General features: G+C 43.9%; 1 protein-coding gene across 2 annotated transcripts in view; it reads right to left on the reverse strand.

Moving 5' to 3' along the window:
• The window catches only part of LOC134608268 (cytochrome P450 2C6-like), a 110,534-nt gene extending 106,655 nt beyond the window's left edge, over positions 1-3,879 (reverse strand). Inside the window, exon 1 of one of the 2 annotated variants that reach the window (XM_063450958.1) lies at positions 3,783-3,879. The gene's annotated coding sequence lies outside the window, so the exon portion shown is untranslated. The remainder of the gene's footprint in view (positions 1-3,782) is intronic. The other variant, XM_063450959.1, reaches the window with a different exon arrangement.
• Between the last annotated feature and the right edge of the window lie 23,550 nt (positions 3,880-27,429).

Here is a 27,429-nt window from a genome sequence, read left to right on the forward strand (position 1 = left end):
CGCCATCTCTCTGCCCCTCAGTATATCTGTGCCATCTCTCTGCCCCTCAGTATATCTGTGCAATCTCTCTGCCCCCAGCATATCTGTGCCATCGCTCTGCCCCAGCATATATGTGCCATCGCTCTACCCCAGCATATCTGTGCCATCTCTCTACCCCCAGCATATCTGTGCCATCTCTCTACCCCCAGCATATCTGTGCCATCTCTCTACCCCCAGCATATCTGTGCCATCTCTCTACCCCAGCATATCTGTGTCATCGCTCTGCCCCAGCATATCTGTGCCATCTCTCTGCCCCAGCATATCTGTGCCATCTCTCTGCCCCAGCATATCTGTGCCATCTCTCTGCCCCAGCATATCTGTGCCATCTCACTGCCATCAGCATATCTGTGCCATCTCTTCACCCCCAGCATATCTGTGCCATCTCTTCACCCCCAGCATATCTGTGCCATCTCTCCACCCCCAGCATATCTGTGCCATCTCTCTACCCCAGCATATCTGTGCCATCTCTCCGCCCCAAGCATATCTGTGCCATCGCTCTGCCCCCAGCATATCTGCGTCATCGCTCTGCCCCCAGCATATCTGTGTCATCGCTCTGCCCCCAGCATATCTGTGCCATTTCTCTGCTCCCAACAACTTGCTCAGGCTTCCTGATTGCATCCCCAGAACTTGCTTTGCACCCCAATGTCTAGCATTCCCAGATCTTACCTCAAGGTGGCATCCTTAAGACCTCTTTGGTGTCTAGTGAGAGGCAGCACAGTGCACAGACTTTTTGTCTGTCTACTTCTCGAGCTCTCAGCAAGCTTTATGAAGCCAGAGATTGCGGGTCGCAGGTCACGTGACCTGCGACCTCTAACTTCCCGAGACACACAGTGAGTGTGAGCAGCAGACAGACAGGATGTCTGTGCACATACACAGTGCACAGGCACCGCGCTACCTCCCTCCCTGCAGAGGCGACTGGCTAGCTATATACAGTATAATCCGAATGCCTGCACTGGCTGGATTACCTGCCATTTATGGCTAGAATTTTGCTCCTCTGCAAAGCCCGCCCCTGCTGTCTGTGGTGTTTATGTGTTTGGAGGTTGCATGTATTATTGTATTTGTGTAGATGGGACTTTTTGTTGTGTAGTGTGCACAGGGGTCTGTTTGTAGTGTACTATATGTTGCTAGGGGCTGTAGCGCACGTGTTCAATGGCTGTAGAGTTTATGTGTGTCTTGGGGTTGTACATGGTGTATATGTGTGTTGGTAGGGGCTTTAGTAAATGTGTGTGGTTGTGTGTGATCTGTAATTGTTAGCACTTATTTCTCTCCCCTTTTATTTTATGTCTGCAACCATAATGTGGTGCTGTATGTGTTTGGAGGATGCTTGTTCGATAGCATGTGTGTAGATGAGACTATTTGTGTTGTATTGTGTGTAAAGGGGCCTGTTTGTGGCATACTATGTGTGGCTAGGGGCTATAGTGTGTGTGGTTCTGGGCTCTATATATGCTCTTGTTTATAGGGACTGTAGAGTGTGTAGGTATCTGAGATTTTGTGTGTGCATGTAACGGCTCTACTGTGTGTGTATCTAAGAGATGCAGGTGGTTCTACTGTGTGTGCATCTAGGACCTTTAGTGTGTATGCGTATAGGGGTTGTAGTGCACATGTGTATACTATAGGTGTATCAATATGTGTATAGGGGGTGTAGTGTATGTATAGGGAATATAGTGTGTGCATAGGTGTTGTAGTGTATGAGGAACCACGCTTATCCCTGGTGGTCCAGTGGGCTAATTGTGGGGTCTATGACTCTGCAGGGTACAGACCATGTCTCTCTCTCTTGTGAGCACCAGTGTTTCAGAGAGTGGCCTCTAACAATATCGGAGCTCGTGAGAACACAGAAGCTTCCCAGCATGCACGAAGAGTGTCCAGCTTAATTCCTTCCCTCCCTGCCCATTAATCTCTTCTTCGGCCCACGAACGGACAGAGCTGCCTCTTAGGTACTGCCCGGTACTGCCCTATATGGCCATTGCAGCCCACTGGGCATTTGCCCAGTTTGCCCGATGGCCAGTCTGGGCCTGGAACAAGCTATTGGCCAAACAAGAACCATAACAGAGCAGCAATGTGTGGAACAGGTCAATTTAAATAGGTAGGAAATGTTTCTTACTGGTTGGTGTCATTATGGTGCTCCAGATGACAGGCGGACAGCAAAAAGCTGCATTGCTTTTAGAGTGTGCCCGTTTCGGGCACCAATAAAAGGACGCGCATTGTAAGTGTGCGGGGTCCAAGAGAATGCTGAGGCAGCTTGAGAGAACTCCAGTGATCCTGACTTTACCGTTCCTATTAAACTTTGCATTTAATAACTCCTTCTGCCTGGTTGATAAAAAGCTCACATGGTTAGTGACAAACTACACAAACTTGCTGCATTGCTTTCTGTGATATACTATCAGTCTGACAACTTGATGAAACTGGGTTGGGATTGATGCCATTTTGTAAATTTTAATTGATCTAAGATGCCCAGAGACATTAGGTTCTGAAAGTCTTGAAGAGCCGACCATAGTATCAGCCATCAGAGAAGAAGTGATGACACCCTATCATGTCCTCCCTGCTTCACAGAGAGCCGCACAGGAGGGAGTAGGCAGCATGGAGTCAGCAGCTGTACAGGCAGCACGTCGGTAGAGGAGAGGCTGGAGTGAGCTACTACTGCATGCTTACTCCCATCAGCCTCCGCCATGACCAGAGCATTGTGTATCTGTGTGAGTGTGTATGTGCCAGTGTGTGTATCTCAGTGTATGTGCCAGTGTGTATCTGAGTGTACGTGTCAGTGTGTGTATATGAGTGTGCGTGTCAGTGCGTGTATGTGTGTGTGTGTATCTGTGTATGTATCTGTGTGTATGTATCAGTGTGCATATCTGAGTGTATATTTCAATGTGTGTATCTGTGCCAGTGCGTGTATCAAGGTGTTCATACATGTTTGCGGGCTGTGTGTATGTGTGTATCTGTGTGGGGAGGGAGCGCGCGTCCATGGGGGTAAGGAGGCGTCGCCGTGCCGGGTAAAGCCATCTCCCTGAAATGCATTTTCGCAAGTTGGGATGTCTGTGTCTAGCTAATGAGTAGGGGCTTCAGGTAAATAATCCCCTGTGTGTCTCTGCCTCCTGGTTTAATAGGGAGCATTTCAACATCTCCATAACATATTATTTGTGGGCAGTATGTGATAAGGTGTTACGTCACATCCCCATTTTGTGTTTTATTACCCCCTCATTTGGATCTAAACTCCCCCTTTTGAATTCATTGCCATCCTTTAGTGTATCTTACCCCCAATTGGTCCTTGTGTCCCCCGTCCCCCCATATTTTGTGTCTCTCTCCCCATTTTGTGTCTCTAACCCTCTTGCGTCTCTTACCCCTTACCATTATTTGTTCTCTTAACTCCCCGCGCCTTTAACTCCGCCCATTGTGTCTCTTTTTCCTCCCCATGTCTCTACACCCCTCTCCATAATGTATCTCAGTCCCTCGTGGTTTTTGCTCTCCTCCTTTTGTGACTCTCTCTCACCCTGTCTGTATTGTGATTTTACTGACCATGATAGAAGATCTTCGTCTACATGGTTTGACCCGCTGATCAATCCCGCCTTCTACAGCGAACAGCTTCCTATTAGGCCACGTACAAAAAAATAAATATCCTCTACCCCGGTCTGCTGTAAATAGACCCAGAACTCTGCCATAGCCATTCTCTACCACCCAGTCATTTTACAGAATGCCTGATTTTATTTGTTAATTCCAATTTATGACTAATTTCTGTATAATGTGTTTACCTTGGTATCCCAGCTCCCTGTGAGATGTAATTCCTGTGAGGTTGCACTTGCTCTCCTCGATGCAGACTGAACTCTAAATGTTTGGTAATAATTCTCCTGTCATTTATTAACAAATTTGTTTTCCTGAAAAAAGCTTAAATATTTTTAAAAGGGACTTCATCCTTTAACAGCGGTAACATGATTTTACTGTAAACAGCTCCTCATGTCTGAAGCAAAGTCCAGAGTTTGTTCTGTTGTCAGAAACTTATTTGACCCAGAATAGATGTAACACTGGTTTGTTTACCAAAATTCAATGACAGTCTGGGTGCACTGGCCCTGTCTGTTTAGAAACTGCAGTGTTAACTTTCGAGGTTGAATTCACCTATAGTGGTTATCATACTGACAGTCACAAGAGACAATTCTGTGTAAATGTGGTCACATGACACGGAAACCCATAGGAGAGGATTAAATATCAAGTATTTTCTATGGGGAAGCTTATATTTGCTTGGCGGCATTCGTGGCACATGTGCATGAGATGCCCGGTGCCCCTTTATGAGGTGTATTGGACCGGACGTCGCAGGAGGCAAGTGGTGTGCAGCACCGAGGGAGCCTCTTGGCTAGAAAAAGGTGATTGCAACTTTGATTTTATTATTTTTATAGCAGATGGGGGACCTATATAGAACTAGCGACAGAGGCACTATAAGATTAGGAATTCTGGTTTGTATTCATAATGCTATAGTGTCCCTTTAAGTCACAGGCTGATGGCGTTCAATGTATTTATTTTATTTTTATTTTCATTCTCTTCTATTAAAACTGTTAATACAAAGGGCACATCCTGTAAATTCTTATTTACAAAACACAAAAACGTTTGAGGCCAAAATATAAGATTATGAAATTCACAGAATGGAATATCCGCAACGATGAATAGAAGGTTTAACCCCTTAAGGACTGAGCCAAGTGTACAAGTTGTGAACAGAACAAAACGTAAACAAAACCTGGCATTTGCGCTATATGTCTGTCCAACCGTAATTCACCTCTTTCATATTAAATGCACCCCCCTTATTATATATCATTTTATTCAGGGGAAACAGGGCTTTCATTTAATATCAAATATTTAGCTATGAAACATAATTCAATATGAAAAAAATGGGAGAAAATAAAAAATTTAGTTATTTCTTTAGTTCTACATGACATTTTAACTGTCAATGTCTTAAAACTGTTTGCTTTTACTGCAATAAAATACACATATTTGTATTCAGCAAAGTCTCACGTGTAAAACAGTACCCCCTATGTACAGGTTTTATGGTGTTTTGGGAAGTTACAGGGTCAAATATAGCGTGTTACATTTGAAATTGAAATTCGCCAGATTGGTTACGTTGCCTTTGAGACTGTATAGTAGCCCAGGAAATAAATGTACACCCATAATGACATTCCATTTGCAATAGTAGACAACCCAAGGTATTGCAAATGGGGTATGTCCAATCTTTTTTAGTAGCCATTTGGTCACAAACACTGGCCAAAGTTAGCGTTAGTATTTGTTTGTGTGTGAAAAATGCAAAAAACGCCAATTTTGGACAGAGTTTGTGACTAAGTGGCTACTAAAAAAGACTGGACATACCCCATTTGCAATACCTTGGGTTGTCTACTATTGCAAATGGTGTGCCATCATAGGGGTAATTTTCATTCTTGGGCTACCATAGGGTCACAAAGGAAACGTAAGCAATCTGGCGAATTTTAATGTGAAAAAAATGAAACACAAGCCTTATATTTAACGCTGTAACTTTTGAAAACACCATAAAACCTGTACATGAGGGGTACTGTTGTACTCGGGAGACTTCGCTGAACACAAATATTTGTGTTTCAAAACAGTAACAAGTATCACAGCAATAATATTGTCCGTGTAAGTGCTGTTTGTGTGTGAAAAATGCAAAAAACATTACTTTTACTGGCGATATCATCGTTGTAATACATTTTACTGTTTTGAAACACTAATATTTGTGTTCAGCGAAGTCTCCCGAGTAAAACAGTACCCCTCATGTACAGGTTTTATGGTGTCTTGGAAAGTTATAGGGTTAAATATAGTGCTAGCAAATTAAATTCCCTATACTTTCGGCATGGGTTGTCAGGCAGGTCCCGCTAATTGTAATTAATTAGGATACCAAATTATGTAAAAATATTACATAAATATATGTGGAGAATTAATATATGTATATATATACCTATGTGTATATATATGTATATATATATATATATATATATATATATATATATATATATATATATGTGTATATATATATATATATATATATATTTATAATTTTTAAAAAAATATTTTTATTTATATATATAGGTATATATATAGTGATATATACGTATATATTTATGTATATAGATATATATATTATTTCGTTCTACGTGTATTTTGATATAAATATATATATTAATATCAAAATACAGTTAGAACGAAATAACACACATCTATATATTTTTTAATTATTTATTTTTAATTATTTTTTTAATTTTATTTTTTTACGTATTTACATATTTTTTTTATATTATGCATACTTTCAAAGTTATGAATATTGTGTAAAAACTGTATTCCTCTGCCTGTGATAATGAGATTACCCATTGTGTTCAGTAATCATATCACAGGCAGAGGGGAGGATTTTGTGTGGGAGTGTCTGTGTGTATTGTACGGATTGATTGGTTGTTCTGTAATACCCTGTGGGCTGAACTGTGGTTGTGGATTGGGAATAAAAGAGACTGTGTGTGCCAGGACAGTCAGATTCTGCTTAACCCTCAAAACGAAGTGTCGTCTCGTTATTGGGGGAATTGGATTGTATGCTGACTGCCAGGAGTGTAACCCTTTTGCATGGTTTTACTGTTCGGCTGTTTCCAGGATTCGTAGAGTTTGCAGTTCAGGAGATTGGTGCTTACAGTAGCTGTCGGTGTATCTGGAAAGGGAAATACCGCCTAAACGTTTTTTAACCTCTGGTGAGCAAAACGGTCCGTTACAGTAAGAATTCACATTAGGTAATGTAAGGATCATTATTATTTAATGTACAATATACATTGTATACGTTGGAAGGCCATTTGGCCTGAATTTGGGGGAGGAGTTACGACCCTATATAAACCATACCCCCTACTTACCTTTGCCGTTCAAGCTGTTTTGTTTCCATAGTTACCTGCACTTCCTGTTCGTTGTTCCCGCCAGTCTTGCCTCGAAACAATCAGTCAGTCTTCAGCAGCTCCTGCCACCGACCTCCGAGCTCGTCCACTTGCTGGCCTGCAGTATTCCCTACTCGTTACCCGGCTATCTGGCTTCCGGTCACGTGACCGGCACGCACACGTAAGCATCGACGTGGGAAATAGCGTTCGCTATTTCCCACATTTGGGCCTAAAAACGCCTCCCTATATATTACTTACCCGTTCGTGTAATTCCGCCGTTCGTGTACTTCTGCATTTGTGCGGCTTTTTAACTGACCGCAGAGTACACACGCTTTTGTTCTTCTTTCGTTAAAAATAATTTACCGAACGCTTATACTCACCTTACATTCGCCTGTTTCTCACTTTTGTTTAGCCGAAACACGTACGAACAGCTTTGTTACTAGCTTTTCGTTTCATAAAATCTATCACATTATTATCCTATTATATTCCTATTGCATGTTCGTTAGCCGAACGCAGGAGGTTTAAGCATTTTAATTTTACAATTTAAGTATGTTCCTCTATGTATTCTTTAATAACATATGTTCACGGTTCTCCCTACGTTTTCCCTAAATCTAAGTCGCACTATTCGCCACTCATTGTCACAGTTAATTATACATATATTGCCAGGGGTATTCTCTTAAAGAAACAGTTAACCCCTTTACGGTTTTGTTTTCTCCTCTCTCAATGGGCTGAGCCCCATCAAACCTCTTAAATTTATCAAACTCCACGCTCATTTTTTTCAGTAGCTCTTATTTCTAAATCTCTGTTTATATTGTAATACTATACTTGGGTTCCTTATTCTTACTAAATGAACATGTTTTAGGTTGTACTACTCTTCTTCAAGAAGACTCCAGGAGGTGGTTCCAGTAGCCCGTTTCATGGTATCAGGTAAAAAAGGTTAACTTTTTACGTTCTCCTGAGGCCTCATTTCAGCCTCCACAGCCTTTTTTTACAATGCCCTCCACCTCCCATAGTGGGTTCAAACTTTAAACACACCAGGTTTAAAGATGCCTCACTCTCCATGTTACTATTATATTAAGTGTTAATTATGTTTTAATTTCTATATATCATTACTTAGACCTGCACCATTTCGCAGATTCACTATGCCTTCAACGACCATCAGGCTACCTGGTTCCTGACATTTCAGTATCAGGTATCCTTAAATCTTAGTAGATATAATGGAACCAGCGCTTTTTTAAGGTAGTTAAAAGACTATATCTGAATTATCAATTATTGTAGCTGCTAAACATTCGAATAATTCCTCTCAATCCACATACAAAGTAACAACAAATCAAGAATGTAGCGCTTATATAACGAAAAATTATTCAACTTTTGGTGGTTTTGGAGCAAAAGTCCACTATCAAATCAACAGATAATGACCTGAGAAAAATAATCATACATAGTGTAAATCGTATAACAAATTCCAAATTTATATTTGTATAGTTAGCGCACTCACAAACAGAGAGCTATGAACCCAGCTCTGGTTTGGATAGTTTCTGGGTCCGTACAGGCGACCCACCCCTATTTTGATGTAAACTGGAGGTCTGTAAAATAGTAAAGGTACACCCAATTGCGCAGTATTGCTTAAAATATTTCTGAACATATTCAGTATATACTGACTCACTTTGGCAGTGTTGTGCAGATTAGGCAGCATTGTGCAGATAGACATCGCATTATATCATATATCAGAGAACAAGTTAAAGAACCTTTTTGGGAAATGTCACAGCATGTGGGGTCCTCTCTTTGCAGGAAGAAATAACAATATAAACAGTAAGAAGACAGTTAGAACTCATCATTCTCATTCCCAGGATCCTTTGTGCCTGAGAGATAATTGCATGAAAAAAATCTATAATTCAATTATCTCTCAGGTACAAAAAAATCTATACCCCCACTATAACTATGAACCCCACAAAAGTTATATCCTGAATAGCCATGATCTGAGTGTATAACCTATTCAAATATCACTCAGGTCATTTTGGTGAAACTGGAATGCCACCGGGGTAAAGTTTTGACACAAGGCGCTATCCCAAAACAGTTCCAGGGAAATATGTGTTCCGGACGGTCTCTGTTCTGGGGTTCCTGTGCGAACACCATGCAAGGGATTCTCTTAATTTAAGGGTACGAATGCTCCCCCTGTTCAGTAGTTCCCATCTCCCAAACATCGTTCGCATAGTTGGACAGGAAGTAGAACAGGCAGCGGTCTAATCTTAACTGGGGTTTGTGCAAGTGCCTAGCCAAAAAGAGTTCCAGACACTCGGCGACCAAATGCCGCTGCCCATGTTTCGGGAGACAAAATGGCCGCCACTTCTTTGTTGACCACGTGCATTCGGGTTATACGAAATGACGCCCATTTGTAAAGGGATGCATTTTTGTAATTTTGCGCTTGTCTCTTTAAGAGAAGATGATTTATAATATAGGATTTTGCTTTACATTATTTTAAATGTATTGTATATCTATTTTTATTTCTTTTCTCCTTTTTATTCTCATTTGCACATTATTTGCAGTTTAAGCCAAGTTGAGCGTTTAAGTTTTCCTTATCATATTTTATGTATAATTACCTTCTTACTTATGTAGCATAATGTTTTTATTTGGAACAAGATTTTAATCACATTGTGGCAAAAAATACGTTTAGTCTGTAATATTGTCATGTTTTTTTATAAATGTGTGTGTATTTGGGTTATGCAATCTCTGTGCCTTTAGGAAATCCTGTATGCCCGACTTGGGAGAGAGTATAAAGACACTAAAATCTGGCCGTGGCACAAGTCTTGAGAAATCCCACTTCAGAGGGGCGAAACAAGTTGATTGTGCCTGCTAAGTCATTCTGAACTTTGAATCAGCACATGAGATATTGCTGTCCAGAGGTCAGTGGAGTTGGCGTTGTTCCAGGACAGGAGTGCTGCAATTCAGCTCGAGTGCACAAAGTAGTCGGTGTCTCTCTGTCGATGGACCGGTAACTTCAGACTGTATTGCTGGATAAAGTTTACTCTATGTTTTTACAGTGGAACTTGGATACACTAGACAGTACTTTTATCTGACAAGTATCCGACAAGTGGAAAGGTATTATAGGCTAGGTAAGGGAGAGAGAGAAACCAAGAGTTCCACAGGGAATGAATGGCCAGAAAAACTTGTCCGGACACAAATAAAAACCTCAAAAAATCAACTCCCCTAAGGGTTACCTTGACATAGTGGTCTAGCCAATAGTGTCTACCTAAACCAACTCTGTGCTCTGCATGTCTGGGCATCTCTCATGCTTGAATTCAACGTCGAGCACCACAAGCAGCAAGCTTGGAGAGAGGAGAGAAACAGACAACATTATTTATTGCAGGAGCTACAGGCGATCAGAGAATGGAGAAAGTGAACATATGTGTTTTGTTTTTTTACACAGAACCAACACAAAGTGTTGGGGACTCTTAACCTGTTATAGGCAGTAAGTCAATAGTTCCAAAAGAGGGGTATGTATGAGATGTGTATCTTACAGCAAGTGAAACACTCACTTAAACATGACTTATGGTTGCAGCAGGAGACAGAGGTAAAGGAAATAAATTAAAATATGAGATACACTGAATTCTATAACATGAGTCAAACAGATGGTTAGAAATCTGCATACCTATATCTGTCATGACAGTTTAACTTTAATACTGCTATAGCAAACGTTATCAATCTCTGGAATGCTAATTTACTGCTAACAATGAAATGGTAGCACTCATTCACCCCTTCATGACTGTAGGAATGGTATGGCCCATTGAAATTTCCTTTACCTGTAGGCATTCTATCAGTAGTGGCAGTGAAATGTGTCCCTCTATAGGCTGGTAAACATAACCAGATTCTAAATGTGTGAGGCTTTATGGACTAAATTTCGTAAAAAAAATATGAGAATAACGTTTATACTTGATTTTAGCAGGCAAACAAAATGTTGTCAACGACAGCATAAATAAGCTGAAGCACGGTGTTCTGGCTACTTCTTCCAGCTAAGTATCCCCAATACTGTTTTGGTGCTGGTACAAGTGATAGAGAGGTGGGTATATATGATTCATTTCACTATTTCCGTAAATAAATAAAAACAGACCTCCTACGTTTACAGCAGTTATTCACATTTATTGCCACCACATCATGACCATATACACAGCCAAGGCTAGAATTAATGTTATCAGATTACCTAAATGGAACAATAACAATGTGTATGTAGTTTTAGGTTAAATTACGGACCCTTGTTAATATATGTGAGATTCATTTTGTTGAACAGGACCAGGTGTAAGACACCTAGTACGTGAATATCCTGGAATAGTGCACAGAGGAGAAAAATGGCCACTTCTTAAACTCTACTAGCCAGGAAGCAGAAGCACTGGCCATGTCTGACCTCTAGGCAATAATAACCTAGTGTGCTGGTAACAAACTGCCTAGCTGTCATACCTCGGCATGCCGCACGGCACATTTGGATTCCAGGAGGTGCCGTGCAGCAGCCATGAATTCTCCAGTCCCATGCCATCCCGGCCACAATAAACACCATGCAGTGTTTGGTTGCTCCTCGTGCAGAGCAGTGCCTGCATGATCTGTCTCCTGGCAAGACTTCCTGATCATTTTGGCAGCCTTGTGCCACCTACAGGAGTCCTTGGAAATTACAGGACCCTGAAGAAGATAGACAGATCTATAAGATTAGGCAAGAAGAGGCTAAGCAAATTATAAGAGCTTCCAAATCACACACACAGAAGAGAAAATAGCACAATCAGTAAAAAAACAAAAAAAAAACAAGGGGGACAAAACATTTTTTAGATACTTAAATGAGAAAAGGAAAGTAAAACAAGCATTAGTTAGATTAAAAACAAAAGAAGGAAGGTATGTAGAAAATAAAGGTCTAGCTGACTGCCTCAATGAATATTTTTGTTCAGTATTTACAGATGAAAATGAAGGAAAGGGGCCTCAGGTAGGAAAAAGGACAAATGAGTAATTTGTTACATGTGAGTTTACAGAGGAAGAGGTTCTCTTTCAACTGTCAAAAGACAAATAAGTCAATGAGACCTGATGTGATACACCTAAAGTTAATAAAAGCTTTTAGTGGTGTTCTAGCAAAACCCTTAACAGATTTATTTAACCAATCATTGTTAACAGGAGTAGGCCCAGAAGATTGGAAGTTAGCGAATGTTGTGCCCATTCATAAGAAAGGTAGTAGGGAGGAGTCGGGCAACTATAGTCCACTAAGCCTTATTTCAGTAGTGGGGAAAGTAATGGAAACCATGTTAAAGGATAGGATTGTTGAACATCTAAAATCACATGGATTTCAAGATCAGAGACAACATGGGTTTACTTCAGGGAGATCATGCCAAACTAATCTTGTTGATTTTTTTGATTGGGTAACTAAAATTATAGATCAGGGTGGTGCAGTAGACATTGCTTACCTAGATTTCAGTAAGGCTTTTGACACTGTTGCACATAGAAGGCTTATCTATAAACTGCAATCTTTAAGTTTGGATTCCAATATTGTTGAATGGTTAAGGTAGTGGCTAAGTGACAGGCAACAGTCGGTTGTAGTCAATGAAGTATATTCGAAGCAAGATCTTGTTACCAGTGAGCTACCCAAGGGATCTGTACTTGGACCCATTCTCTTTAATTTTTTTTTAGTGATTGTAGCAGACTCATTCCCTCTCCGGTCGGTTGTCTGTACCCCCCTTGTTCATTTTCCAAATAGATGATGTGTGATCCCCCTTTTATACCTCCCTGAACATTGACCACCCCTGGCTTGTTAACCACAAACAAGCATTTAGCTCAGGAAGTTTCCCTGCATGGCCGCTATTCATGTAACCGAACGCACGTGCTCTAGTTAATGGCGGCTATTTTGTCTCCCGAACACAGGCAGCGGTACATGGTTGTCTAACATAGAAACATAGAAACATAGAATGTGACGGCAGATGAGAACCATTCGGCCCATCTAGTCTGCCCAGTTTTCTAAATACTTTCATTAGTCCCTGGCCTTATCTTATAGTTAGGATAGCCTTATGCCTATCCCACGCATGCTTAAACTCCTTTACTGTGTTAACCTCTACCACTTCAGCTGGAAGGCTATTCCATGCATCCACTACCCTCTCAGTAAAGTAATACTTCCTGATATTATTTTTAAACCTTTGTCCCTCTAATTTAAGACTATGTCCTCTTGTTGTGGTAGTTTTTTTTCTTTTAAATATAGTCTCCTCCTTTACTGTGTTGATTCCCTTTATGTATTTAAATGTTTCTATCATATCCCCCCTGTCTCGTCTTTCCTCCATGCTATACATGTTAAGATCCTTTAACCTTTCCTGGTAAGTTTTATCCTGCAATCCATGAACCAGTTTAGTAGCCCTTCTTTGAACTCTCTCTAAGGTATCAATATCCTTCTGAAGATAGGGTCTCCAGTACTGTGTACAGTACTCCAAGTGAGGTCTCACCAGTGTTCTGTACAATGGCATGAGCACTTCCCTCTTTCTACTGCTAATACCTCTCCCTATACAACCAAGCATTCTGCTAGCATTTCCTGCTGCTCTATTACATTGTCTGCCTACCTTTAAGTCATCAGAAATAATCACCCCTAAATCCCTTTCCTCAGATGTTGAGGTTAGGACTCTATCAAATATTCTGTACTCTGCCCTTGGGTTTTTACGTCCAAGATGCATTATCTTGCACTTATCCACATTAAATGTCAGTTGCCACAACTCTGACCATTTTTCTAGTTTGCCTAAATCATTTTCCATTTGGCTTATCCCTCCTGGAACATCAACCCTGTTACATATCTTAGTATCATCCGCAAAAAGACACACCTTACCATCAAGACCTTCTGCAATATCACTAATAAAAATATTAAAGAGAATGGGTCCAAGTACAGATCCCTGAGGTACCCCACTGGTGACAAGCCCAAGCTTCGAATATACTCCATTGACTACAACCCTCTGTTGCCTGTCACTCAGCCACTGCCTTACCCATTCAACAATATTGGAATCCAAACTCAAAGATTGTAGTTTGTTGATAAGCCTTCTATGTGCAACAGTGTCAAAAGCCTTACTGAAATCGAGGTAAGCAATGTCTACTGCACCACCCTGATCTATAATTTTAGTTACCCAATCAAAAAAATCAATAAGATTAGTTTGGCATGATCTCCCTGAAGTAAACCCATGTTATCTCTGATCTTGAAATCCATGTGTTTTTAGATGTTCAACAATCCTATCCTTTAACATGGTTTCCATCACTTTCCCCACTACTGAAGTTAGGCTTACTGGCCTATAGTTGCCCGACTCCTCCCTATTACCTTTCTTGTGAATGGGCACAACAGTCGCTAACTTCCAATCTTCTGGGACTACTCCTGTTATCAATGATTGGTTAAATAAATCTGTTAATGGTTTTGCTAGTACACCACTAAGCTCTTTTAATAGCTTTGGGTGTATTCCATCAGGTCCCATTGACTTATTTGTCTTTACTTTTGACAGTTGAAATAGAACCTCTTCCTCTGTAAACTCACGTGTAATAAATGACTCATTTATCCTTTTTCTTAACTGAGGTCCCTTTCCTTCATTTTCATCTGTAAATACCGAACAAAAATATTCATTGAGGCAGTCAGCTAGACCTTTATCCTCATCTACATACCTTCCTTCTTTTGTTTTTAATCTAACTAATCCTTGTTTTACTTTTCTTTTCTCATTTATGTATCTAAAAAAGGTTTTGTCCCCCTTTTTTACTGACTGTGCTATTTTCTCTTCTATGTGTGATTTGGAAGCTCTTATAACTTGCTTAGCCTCTTTCTTCCTAATCTTATAGGTCATTCTGTCTTCCTCACTCTGGGTTTTTTTATAATTACTAAATGCTAACTTTTTGTTTTTTACTATTTTGGCTACATCTGTGGAGTACCACAGTGGTTTCTTGAATTTTTTGCTTTTACTGACAAGCCTAATGCAATTTTCTGTTGCCTTCAGTAGTGCAACTTTTAAATAATCCCATTTCTTTTGGACTCCATTTAAATTGCTCCAGTCTGATAATGACTCCTTTACACATATTCTAATTTTGGAAAAGTCTGTTTTTCTAAAGTCTAAAACTTTTGTTTTTGTGTGGTGTGACTCAGTCACTGTTCTTATATTAAACCACACTGACTGATGATCACTGGATCCTAAACTTTCACCTACAGTAATATCTGATACCAAATCTCCATTTGTTAACACTAAATCTAGTATGGCCTCTTTACGAGTTGGCTCCTCAACGACTTGTTTTAGAGACAATCCCAGTAGGGAGTTTAGAATATGTGTGCTCCTGGCACATGTAGCTATTTTTGTTTTCCAATTTACATCAGGAAGATTAAAGTCACCCATGATGATAACTTCCCCCTTCATTGTCATTTTAGCTATTTCTTCAACTAGTAGATTATCTAACTCTTCAATTTGTCCTGGGGGCCTATAAATCACACCTACACGAGTTACTGTGTGATTACCAAATTCTAACGTAACCCAAACTGACTCTATGTTCGCCTCACTAACCTTTATTAGGCTAGCTTTTATGCTATTCTTTACATACAGGGCCACCCCTCCCCCTTTCTTGCCTTCCCTGTCTTTTCTATATAAAGAGTACCCTGGTATTGCTATGTCCCAGTCATTTTTCTCATTATACCATGTCTCAGTAACAGCGACTAAATCTACACTATCAGTTGCCATTATTGCCACAAGTTCATGGATCTTATTCCCTAAACTGCGAGCATTTGTAGACATGACTCTAAGCTTATCATTTTTTAACACACTTGCTACAGGCACCTTCTGTCCTTGTTTTGGGGGACAATTGGATTGATGTTTTATCGCCCTTTTGCCCCCCCCCTCCTAGTTTAAATACATCCTAGCAAAACCTCTGAACTGCTCACTGAGAACATTTGTTCCCTTTTGAGAAAGATGCAAACCATCTTTTTTGTACAGTTTATTTCCATTCCAAACAGAGCTACCATGAGCAATAAAGCCAAATCCTTACTCCCGACACCATTCACCAAGCCACAAGTTAAAGTCCCTAATACGCATCCGCCTGTCATTCTGAGTGTTATGCACAGGCAGAACTTCAGAGAATGACAATGTGGAAGCAACCTGCCGTATATCATTGGCAAAAACACTAAAAACTTCCTTAACCTCTGAAACCTCATTGCAAGCCAAGTCATTTGTCCCTAAATGGACAAGTACATCCAATTCCCCTTCCTGCTTTGCTTGCTTAACAATATTACAGATACGTCTCCTGTCTCTGTGAGCAGTAGCTCCGGGAAGACACCCCTCAAGACCACCATTGTCCATCTCCACACCTCTTATGATGGAATCCCCCACCAACAACTGCTTTCTATTAGGCCTCACCATAGTCTTCAAGCCTCTCTGCACAACACCACTAGCCTCAGTGCCTCTCTGCACAACACCACTAGCCTCAGTGCCTCTCTTCACAACACCACTAGCCTCAGTGCCTCTCTTCACAACACCAATAGCCTCAGTGCCTCTCTGCACAACACCACTAGCCTCAGTGCCTCTCTGCACAACACCACTAGCCTCAGTGCCTCTCTGCACAACACCACTAGCCTCAGTGCCTCTCTGCACAACACCACTAGCCTCAGTGCCTCTCTGCACAACACCACTAGCCTCAGTGCCTCTCTGCACAACACCACTAGCCTCAGTGCCTCTCTGCACAACACCACTAGCCTCAGTGCCTCTCTGCACAACACCACTAGCCTCAGTGCCTCTCTGCACAACACCACTAGCCTCAGTGCCTCTCTGCACAACACCACTAGCCTCAGTGCCTCTCTGCACAACACCACTAGCCTCAGTGCCTCTCTGCACAACACCACTAGCCTCAGTGCCTCTCTGCACAACACCACTAGCCTCAGTGCCTCTCTGCACAACACCACTAGCCTCAGTGCCTCTCTCCACGACACCACTACACTCTGAAAGTGCAGAAAATGAATTATGTAGAGCAACAGACTGTGCAATATGCCTTTTATCCACAACTCCAAGTCTACCAGATCCTACAGTAATCCATCTGCCATTCCTAGTATGTCTCTGCGGCAGTGGCTTTGCAGCAGTTCCAGCCTGAGTTTGTTTACCAGATAATTTACAAATCTCAGACTTCAAAAATACAATCTCCTGCCGCAAAATAGAGAACTGTCTACAGATTAGACAACAACCAAACCTCCAAAAAGTGGAACGTGAAACAAATGCAAAGCAACTATTACACTGAACTAAGTCTGCCATTCCAATGAGGTGAATAATTTAAATCAAACAAACCTTAACTTTTTATTTATCCTCCTGAATACCTCGGATTACCTCCAGGTTATCTCCAGAATATCTCCAACCACACACACACTTAGAAGCAACACTCTCCAGAATATCTCCAACCACACACACACTTAGAAGCAACACTCTCCAGAATATCTCCAACCACACACACACTTAGAAGCAACACTTAGATGAAGCAACCAAGCTCTATTAGCCAAGCTAATGACAACTACCCTTATATACTCCTAAAATCACCTCCCACTAGGAATGTTTAACACCTAGGTAGGCCTCTGCTTATTAGCAAACAATAGCTAATTTAAATAGCAATCAATAGCAAGTAGCTACCTAATCCAATCAAATGCCTTATAATTACCAACAGGAAATCAAACCTTGTGCAGTCAGTAACCTTTTCCTACAGATGAATCTTACCTGTAACAGTAAAAAAGAACTCTTAGCACAACTCTTAGACAGTTGAAGCTTCTGTAAAACTCTCCAGAATATCTCCAACCACACACACACTTAGAAGCAACACTTAGATGAAGCAACTCCTTTCAGCTACGTGATCCTGGAAAAAAACTGTACCGCTGCCCATCCCACTTCCAGACCAGCTAGGAGAACGACGTTGGGGATATAGGAACTACCGACTGGGGGGAGCATTAGCTCCCTAAAAGCCAAGGGGAGCATTTGTCTGTGTTTGCACAGGAACTCACAAAAGTAGACCAGCCCTTGCCCCTTTTTCTCTGGAACTATTTTGAGCTATCACCTCGTGGCCAGCCGGTCAGAACTTTACCTGAATGGCAATTCCGTTTACTGAATGGATCTGAGCGTTATTTGGACAACGTTGGCACTCAGATCCGGGCTATTCAGGGATATAAGATTTCCTCTGTATTATGACTGTTTTTTTTTTTTTTATGTATTTCTCATGTGGTTTACTGTAACTGAGAGATAACAGAGTTACTAGATTTTGACTCAATTATCTCCCAGACACAGGGACACCTGGGAGGGATTTGTGTGGGTTTTAATGGAGACCCCATGCTGAGGGTCTGTGCATAAAAGGCTGAGTTTTGATGAATTAAGTCAGTTGTACTCCCAAAACTGTGTGTCATCCTGTTACTGGGAAAGGATAGAGCTATTCACTTCACAGAGTCCTGACAAGGACTTTTCTCAGCTGGATTCCAGAGTTCCTGTCTTCACGGATCCAGCTGAGAAAAGTCCTTGTCAGGACTAGAGCTTCACTACAGTGATACTGCAGATACTGCAGAAGGTCTTGATGATAAGGTATGTCTTTTTGCTGATGATATGTAAGATATGTAACAGGGTCGATGTTCCAGGAGGGATAAGGCTCAAGGGAGAGTGTGCAGTTTAGCAGACAAGGGCACATGTATGAGTGTGGGAATGGATGAACCTTGATTGGCTGTCAGGTATGTGTGGGAGTGTTGGATGTGAGGAAAGGGTGGTGACAAGTTAAGCTGACCTCAGTACCACTTAGGATCCGGGACAGTAACCGTTTCTGGGCAATTCCTCCTGTTGTTGGGGCTCTTTATGATTTTGGCCTGTGGCATGGATGTTGAAACGATCCTGTCAGCCTCAGGGCTGAGGCAGCAGTAGATGGTGGCCGGCAGCTCCGCGAGCAATTTGCCCACTTACTACAGCCCCAGCCGTCTGGCGGTACAGCCTCCCCTCTCCGCGGTGTGGCTCCTCCAGTTAAGAATAAGGAGAAATTTTGCTATCGGAAGATTCCCAAAACTTTTGTGAACTGGGTGCGGGTGTTCTCCATTTTGGAGGTTTTTTTAAAATAACATTTTGATTTTACTTTGTCACCTTCATAAAATAGGTCCAGAAAATGAATTGTGTGTTTGTTCCATTTTGGTGTAAATTTTAAATTGAACATGTTTTGATTGAGATATTCCACAAATGTATTAAAAGCCTCATGGCACCCATTCCAGATGATGAGCACATCATCAATATATCTCTGCCATAGGACCAGATTCACCCTCCAGTCATGCCCGCGCCAAAACGAAAAGGTAATCTGAGAAGGTACCACACGAGGACCTATGAGGAGAGTTGGTCCCCTCATCAATGAATGAGATTGGCACAGAATCTTATTCACCTGGAGAACCCTCCAATCAACATCACTGGATCAGTGTATTTAAATGGAACAGAGGGAGGGTTGGGATTATGTATATTTCTATTTACTGCTGTTTACTTATATCTCTGAGGAAGTCCACTGTGGTAGACGAAACACGTTAGATATTTTTGTTTTTGTTTTAACTATATTTTTAATCAGGCATTTTATGCTTAATAAATACCTATTTGAGGGGGCGTGGCTTGGAGGTCTGCGAAGATGGCAGCCTAATCTGTGAGCTCCCCGCCGGCCTAGCTAACAACCTCACCGACCGCACAGCCTAACGCCAAATATGGGGAAAACCCAGCGCACATCGTGCGCCCAACGATCCGGGGACACCCCGAAAAGTACCCTGAACCCCTCCATGAAGCAATACCTCGTGGCGCCGGCGGATCCAGACCAGCAGGCCTCAAGTGACTCCACGGCCTCGGGTTTTTCCCGCCCGCGATCCCCGCAGGGTGACCACGCGCCAACGATCTCCCAAACCTCCTTACCTGAGCTGATGTCCATCTTACAGCAACTTCCCACGAAAGACGACTTGAAGACAGCGAACGCAGAACTCCGCGCATCCATAACCACAGAGCTACACGCACTGCGAGAGGAGATACAAGGCCTCAGCCAAAAAGTGACCCAGCTTGAAGCAGACAGCGATCACATGTCTGCCGTCCAGGCAGCAAACACGGACAGACTGCAATCCCATACAAAGGTACTGCAACAAATGGCACTTCATATTGAGGATTTGGATAATAGGGGTAGGAGGCAAAACATCCGTATCAGAGGTGTGCCTGAGGAGTTGGACAAGAAAAACCCAATTCAAGCTACCCTGCTAGACCTATTCAACAAACTACTGGCACGACCACTCCAGACACCTATAAGCTTTGTACGAGCGCACCGCGCCCTGAGGCCCCAGGGATCCCCAGAAGGACCACCCCGCAACATAATCTGCTGCCTGGAGAGCTTCCCTCCGTAAAGCTAGGGGCACGGATAAAATATTACTGGAAAGCTCGGAAGTTCACCTGTTTCCCGATCTGTCCCCAGCCACACTAACATTCAGGAGAGCGCTGAAACCCCTAACTAGGCAACTACAAGCAGCCCACATGAGGTACCGCTGGTGCTTTCCCACGGGCCTGCAGGTTGCAACTCCCAACGGCCCTTTTATGGTCTTAGGGGAAGACGTTGTCCTGGCGCTACAAAGAGAGCTACATCTTTCACCGGAGACTCTGATATGGCCGAACCCGCTTCATTTCTACACCTTTGCTCCCAGACCGCAGGACACAGGCCCCCATCCTCAGAGACTTAGACCCCCTCGCACGCAGACGATCAGACCGGTGGGGACACCCAACTGAAACCTGCTACATTCCCAGGAAGATTCGGCCTCGGAACTGCCACTTTGACACCGCTGGCATATTGAGAACTGTGGAACAGTCAGCGGAGTACCCCTGGCGCTCCGCCACCCTGTGAACATTGACATGCTTTTTGCCACAGCAAGTATTAATAGAGCTGCGGCTCATGCTGGGGGGAGAAGGAAGGGGAACGAGGGGATACTTAGGTATTTAGTAGTACCGACCTAAGGGAAGGGGGGGTATCCTGAATCCACATCTTCATCGAGGGGGTGGGGACCCATATCGGGCCTTAGGCTCGGAAGGTGAACAGAACAAGTAATGCACCCCACCGCCCTATTGCTAGGCCCCCTTACACTAACACTCAAGGGCCCGTTGCTTAAGCTGGGTTTGGTACACAGGACCGAGGGGGGGGGAGGGAGACAGAGTAGAGGGGAAGGGAGGGGGGAGGGGGATGGAGATAAGGAGGGACACGGGACAGGTAGCCAGGTGACCTGCACAGTAACGATGCAGGGGGGGGGAAATGTTGAGAAGTTTTCTGTTATGGCTGATGAACATGTTAAAGTTATAACTGTTATCACATGGTGAGGTTGACATATATGCTAAATCTTGGATAGATTGTGCCGTAAGTCGGGGAGACGGAGGATACTAACTGGGTGGAGCCCAGAGAGGCCACAGTGGTCTGCGACAACCGATTTGCGAGCGCACTTGGTCCCCTGGGCCCTACTCACCTGGGATTTTCGGGACTCCTTCGACTGCCCTACTGGAGTGAGCGACAAGGATCAGGTGAGCGGTTCCCCTCCGCCCACTAACGGTTGGGGGGGGCTCCAGCCCTCCGACGCTCTTTTCTGATACCGCTGGTTACAGCGATTGTGAACAGACTCAGGGACTGTGAATTACAGCCCCTGACCTTTTCTTCCCCGCCTACCCCATACTTCCCTACACCCCCCTATCCCACTCTACCGCTTGACCGCCGGGCGGACAAGACAGCACTAACGAACAACTGACAGAAGGGTCTCGGTCATGTCCATTGCCCCGGCCCCCATCACGATTCTTTCCCTCAACGCTAGAGGCCTTAACAAGCCCGAGAAACAATCAGGAGCAGTGAGGGAATTTCTCTCCCGTAAGGCATCAATAGTGTTTGTGCAGGAGACACACTTTAGGGAGGGGTCGCGGGCCACACTGACAAACCAGCACTATCCCGTAGGATACTAAAGTGATTTCCAGGGTGGGAAGTCCAGAGGAACAGCGATCCTCCTCCACAAACGCATCCCGTTCACGGAAAAGGGAGTGCAGACCGACCCGGAGGGACGGTACATCTTTTTAAAGGGGGAGATAGCAGGCACACTTTACACCTTCGCTAACATCTACGCCCCAAACCGTAGGCAATACCGCTTCCTAGCTAGGATACTCCGCACCCTTAGGAGCTTCACAGAGGGTGTGCTGATATTAGGAGGCGACCTGAACGTAGCTCTGGACCCTAAATGGGACTCCTCCTCGGGACGCACACACATCCCCACCCAACATATCACAGCGATCAGGGATCTGGCGAGGGAAAGGCTAGTAGACTGCTGTAGAGCTCTACACCCTGACGAAAGGGACTATACCTTTTACTCCCACCCGCATAATTCCTACACCTGCATCGACTACCTCTTTATGTCACAGTACCACCTACCACTGGCACTCCGGGCTGAGCAGGGCACCGCGACGTGGTCGGATCATGCACCGGTGTCGGTCACTCTGAAGTCCCCCCTGTGGCGGAAACCGCCTCGCCACGGGACATTGGAGGGGCCTGGCTGCCTGCCTCCTACCTGCTGACTATGGCCCCTGGAAAATTGGTAAGTTTGAACTATATTTGGGCATGTTTTAGTTTATATTGCTGCTGCTGGCCCTTTTAGAATCATCCGTGGACATATTGGGACATTTGGGAATAATGTCCCTTTAAGACTTTGTAACATATCACAGTAATACTGTCTTAAATATTATGTAGGTATTTATGTGTTCGGTTAAACTGGGGATATGTAGAAATGTGTGTTTTATGTGTTAAATGTATCAGTATGTAATTTTATGTCTTTTACTGTCTTTTTGTCTGCCATGTGGGTAATGGAGTTTTGCCTCAGTCCTTGGAGATAATTAGATTCCTTCCCCAATTATCTCCAGGCCAGAGGGGAGGGATTGTGAGGTATTGTGGGAGGTAACCGGTCTGAGCTGGAAAGTCATGCTGACAGGGGTTTTAAAAGATACTATTACTAACTTTTGAACCCCTGGTCTGATTCATGCCATTTTTTAATATGTTGTTCCCCTGAATGGATTGATTGCGGATATGTATTTTTATGTGAATGTGATGTATGGTTTTGAAGTTATAAATATTGGGTAAAAAGTATAGTTTAAACTGTATGAATAATGGGATTATGTGTCACACTAAGGGGAGGGGATGTGTGGGTTGCACCCGTGATGCTATTGGTTATTTTAGTCCTCCCCCTGCATGTGGCCTGTATGTGTACAGTTGTAATAAAAGCCAGGCTGGATGTGCCAGTCCAGAGTTCCTGTTTTAACCCTCAAAGTGAAGTGTCATCTCATTATTGGGGGAAGGATTGATTGTATGCCGTTCCAGTTTGACTGCTAGGATTGAAAACCTATTCGTATGGTTCCTATTCAACTGTCTACAGCATTCAGAGGCTTGAGAGGATTCATATGCTTCTCCGATACGGTGATTGTGGTGTCTGCCAGAGTGCTTGGAGGCCTCAGGAAGCGCTAGGAGCATCCATTAACAGAGGTACCCAGTCGGGGTGCCAGGCGATCCGTTACACCCCCTATTCAGACCTAAGGTCTCCAAGTGGAGGCTGAGTGAAGCCCTAACCATGCCAGAACTAACGGCGGACATAGACACCACATTACGCGAATATTTCACACACAATGGCGACCAGACGTCCCCCACCATACGATGGGAAGCACCCAAAAGTGTAATTAGGGGGCATTTCATACAAAAGGGTGCCCTCCTGAAGAAGCAGAGGGAGGCGCGCATGGCCACGCTACTGACGGACATACAACACCTAGATGCCCTCAACAAACGACTTCAACTCCCCACGCACCAGGCGACGCTACTAAGTCTGAGGAGGGAACTAACCACACTCATACACTCCCAACACCATGTTAACAAGAGTGGGAAGCTTCTAGCGTGCATGCTTAACAAAAAAAGACAAGACACATACATTGACCGCATTCGGGACAAGGGAGGGATCCTTCACAGGCACCCTAATAAGATACAGGAAATCATTCGGGCATACTACGCGGAACTGTACTCCCTGCCACGACCGCACACAGACACAAACGCCCTCAGACTCTGCGACTCTATAGACGAATACCTTTCGGCCCACGAACTCCCCACCCTAACGACAGGCGTGACTGACCGGATGGAAGAACCCATCACCATAGAGGAACTGGCTCTCGCGATCAAAAGCTCCAAACCAGGGAGAAGCCCAGGCCCTGATGGTCTGCCACTAAAATATTACAAGAGATACGCAGACATATTGTACTCCCCATTGGTAGACATATTTAACGCAGTCAGAGAGGGACACGAACTTCCTGAACAGGCACTAACGGCACACACCCCCATCATTCCCAAGGAGGGAAAGGATCGGGAGCAGTGTGGGAGCTACCGACCCATATCCCTCATCAACACAGACTTCAAACTTCTGGCGAAGGTCCTAGCAACCAGACTCCAAACACACGTGCCCAGCCTGGTCCACGCGGACCAAGTGGGATTCGTGATGGGCCGTGAAGCTAGGGACAAGGGCCCTAACGCTCATGCATAGGAAAACCGAGGCTGACTCGGGCTTTCTCCTACTCTCCACGGACGCAGAGAAGGCCTTCGACAGGGTCAACTGGGAATATATGTTTCGGACACTGGCACATGTGGGTATGGGACCACACCTCCTGGGCTGGATCAGAGCCCTGTATTCCAGGCCGTCAGCGCACGTGCTGGTCAACAGGGCGCTAACGGATTCGTTTCCTATATATAATGGCACACGCCGTTGCTTTTTGTACTGGCCCTGGAGCCATTCCTAAACACCATCAGACACCACCACTACATCACCGGCCTCCACACAGGGGATACGCACCACAAAATAGCCGCCTACGTGGACGACCTACTATTTTTTCTCACACACCTGGAGGTCTCCTTGCCCAACCTAGTGCAGGCTTTCCAAACATTCGGGCTCCTTTCAGGACTGAAAATTAATTTCTCAAAATCCTATATTCTAAATATTAGTATACCTGCGCAGCGTGCCGATCAGCTGCGCCGGAGTTACAAATTGCAATGGGCCTCGGACAAGATACGCTACCTGGGCACCTGGTTGACAGTGAGCGCTACTAACTTATACATGACCAACTTTGCCCCACTGTTGACCCAATTTCGAAAAGAGATGAGGGAGTGGGCCTTCCCCCACATATCCTGGTTGGGTAGGGTGCAAGTGGTGAAGATCAACTTTTTACCGAGACTGCTCTACCTCTTCCAGGCCCTGCCCATTGTGATCCCAACATCCTTCTTCACGACACTCCGGGGAGCACTGGGGTCCTATGTATGGGACGGGAGGAGACCCAGACTGAAACACACACTGCTCTCCCAGACTTCCCACTGTACTACAAAGCGTGTCACCTACAACGCGTAGTAGAGTGGTCCAAGCCAGGGGTAAACAAACTATGGAAAACTGCAGAGGATCATGAAGTGGGCATTCCCGCCGCCTTACTCCTGTGGCTCCCTGCTAGGGGGTCGGGAGGGGAAACACGATATTCAACCTATACAAAAGGGACACAAAAAAAAAAGCTATACAAAAGTGACGGTGTGGAGCGGAAGTGTAGGACGTCATGCTCTCTGCACGTACCCTTCCCCTCTACTACCTTTCACCTATAACCCTGACTTCCAGCCGAGCCTGGATCCGAGAGCTTTACGAACTCTGGTTGATGACCCCCTACCTCGACTGCGACATGTCTGCGCTAGACGGGGACTGAAGGACTTGACAGAATTGTGTGGGGAGGCCTCTCAGTCTTTCCTAACGCGCTTTAGATATGAACAACTACGCAATTATATAAGACTCCTCCCACAGGGGCAGGCACTCGACAGAGATCTCACAGCCTTTGAAAGGCTGTGCTCTGTCCCGGACCCTCTATCACATGGAGTTTCACACTTATACTCCCTTCTCCAATCGCAAACCCCAGTAGAATCGCCTAACTTTATAGGCAAATGGGAGGAATCCCTGAACAAAGCGTTCAGTGCCCAGGAATGGGAAAAGATGTGTAATATCATTCACCACTGCTCCATTTTTAGCAAGAGCCAAGGGACAGCCTATAAATTGCTCACACGATGGTATCGTACACCAGCTACAGCACATCACATAAACACTCATGAGTCCCGCCTCTGCTGGAGATGTGAAAAGACGATAGGCACACTCATACATATTTGGTGGGAATGTGAACTGATACAACCTTTCTGGCACACTATCCATCAAATAATAGCCCGCTTCTCCTATAATCCCCCACCACTTGAACCGGCAGCCATGCTACTCCACCACACGTACACCCCCACATCCAAATTTAAAAAAACGCTCACGATCCAGATCATCAATATAGCGAAACAAATAGTCCCGCAGTTATGGAAGAAAAAAGTGGCCCCGTCCATACCCCTGTGGTTTGCCCAAATGGAAGACCTCAGAGCTATTGAGGAACTTACCATGCACGCGGCTGGACCGCAACAACAACAACAGACATCCTTGGACATATGGACGCAGTGGATACTGACGACTACGAAACCAGAATTCCAGACGATACTGACGAGTCAAACAACCGAGGGCCCACGACCAACAGACGCAGAGACAGCAGACTAACCTTATCCCTCCCTCCCTCCCTACCTGAACCTACCCACCCTATCCCCGACTCACTTAACTCGCACCGACTAGAGAGGTGCGGGCCCACAACCCAGAGCGAGTGGGCACACTAGGCTGGGTAACCAAAAGTGATAGGCATTGGAGACTAGAATATACAACCATGTTCACTAGCGATGCCAGCTTACGTATCTTAAGAGCTAGTTCACAACTAAGTATACAGCGATCATTATGTTTTTAGGTAACAGCAGACTTAGCCCATTGCAAGAATGAAGCTATCAGATAAATTGTAGCTTGATGCATTGGTGAGGTCTGTTAACTTATGATAAGGACCTGCAAGTCCAATGATACTTAGGGCCTGCAAGCCCACATGATTATGTTTTTCGTTTCTCTTGTTTGGACACACGTTGTGTCCTGAGTACTTGATTCAATTACAATTGGAGACCTGCGCATCTCACTCTGAACCTTTAACCATAGAATAAAAATCATATTTACAAAAAAATAAATAAATACCTATTTGTATCTGATCCCTGACTCCGTAATTTGAAGTTCCTGTGCCTGCTGACTATCCACTACTACCTAAGGTGGAGAGTGGACCAGTGTAGCCCGGTTGTGAGCTTTGAGGCGCTTCTTGAATTTCCATTTTGTGAGTGCCATTTATTACTGCTGTGTCTCACAGCTAATACTGTACATCACTATGTAATGTTTGTTTTTATGTTTTAGAATCTAAATTTAGCTGTATCCCTATCTTTGTATATTCATCTGACATAACAGAGGTGTGAGTGGGGAAGGCCTCCAGAGAAGCTGTCTGTACTGTTCCAAGTTAAGTACATTTATCCTACCCATATTTATTTTGTTGAGTGCACAGACTGCTGT

Source organism: Pelobates fuscus, chromosome 4, assembly GCF_036172605.1.
Source record: "Pelobates fuscus isolate aPelFus1 chromosome 4, aPelFus1.pri, whole genome shotgun sequence".
NCBI classification, from domain to species: domain Eukaryota; kingdom Metazoa; phylum Chordata; class Amphibia; order Anura; family Pelobatidae; genus Pelobates; species Pelobates fuscus.